Below are 993 nucleotides of genomic sequence, written 5' to 3'. Positions count from 1 at the left end.
GGCCAGACGTCCCAGTGGCTGCGGCCAAGCCAGGCGGTCTGCCCTGCGGCGGCTGCACAGGGGCGGGAACCGGCCCTCAGCCCCATCCCCGGTGGCTGCAGAGGGCCCCCGGCTAGAGGTCCCGAGCTGGAATCCAGCACAGCAGGAGCCGGGCGGGGGCAGGGCCTGGCGGGCTCTCAGGCCAGGTGCACTGGGGATCCAGAGGCCGCCCAGGCCATGCTCCACCACCTGGGCGCCCAAGCTGCAGGTGCCCTCTACCTGCTGACAACAGCTGACTGGCAGCTCTCAAGCCGGTTGGCGCTCCCAGCCTCGCAGAACCGGGGCTAGAAGTCGCCTTGTCTGCTGCCAAGTCAGGCGGTTTGCCGGCGGCGGCTGCACCAGGGCGGGAACCGGACCCCAACCCCATCCCCGGTGGCTGCGGAGGGCGCCTGTCAGCTGCTGCGATCTCTCTTCAGAGGAGGAGCCGGGCGGGAGTCACGGCCAGGCGGGCCCTCAGGCCGGAAGGGATGCGCGCCTGCGGTTCCGGGACGTCCCGCGCGAGCCCAGGAGAACCCGCAAGCCAGCGGCGCCTGCGCTCGAGCTGCCACCGCCCCCTGCCGGCCACGCGGGCTTGGGAGCGGCTTCCGGAGTCCCGGCTGGCGCTGAGCTGCAGGCGCGCGCCTAACGGCTTCGCTGGGTTCACGAGGTTTGAGAGGTCGGAGGGCTGAGCTGCAGGCGCGCGCCTAACGGCTTCGCGGGGCTCACTGGCTGTGAGAGGTCGGAGCTGCAGGCGCGCGCCTAAGGGCTTCGCGGGGCTCCCGCGGTCTGACAGGTCGGAGGGCTGAATTGCAGGCGCGCGCCTAACGGCTTCGCGGGGCTCACTCGGCCTGAGAGGTCGGAGCGCTGAGATGCAGGCACGCGCTTCGCGGGGCTCCCTCAGTCTGAGAGGTCTGAGCGCTGGCTGCAGGCGCGCGCCTAACGGCTTCTCGGGGCTCACTCGGTCTGAGAGGTATA

At 71.6% G+C, this 993-nt stretch overlaps 1 pseudogene; it reads left to right on the top strand.

Annotated features, from left to right (window-relative positions):
* The first annotated feature begins 7 nt into the window (after positions 1 to 7).
* Positions 8 to 664, top strand: LOC113223289 (annotated as a pseudogene).
* The last annotated feature ends 329 nt before the right edge of the window (positions 665 to 993 follow it).

This window comes from Piliocolobus tephrosceles, unplaced genomic scaffold, assembly GCF_002776525.5.
Source record: "Piliocolobus tephrosceles isolate RC106 unplaced genomic scaffold, ASM277652v3 unscaffolded_40662, whole genome shotgun sequence".
In the NCBI taxonomy this organism is placed as follows: domain Eukaryota; kingdom Metazoa; phylum Chordata; class Mammalia; order Primates; family Cercopithecidae; genus Piliocolobus; species Piliocolobus tephrosceles.
Note: the sequence above shows the minus strand (reverse complement) of the source record. Positions and strands in the feature narration are given on the sequence as shown.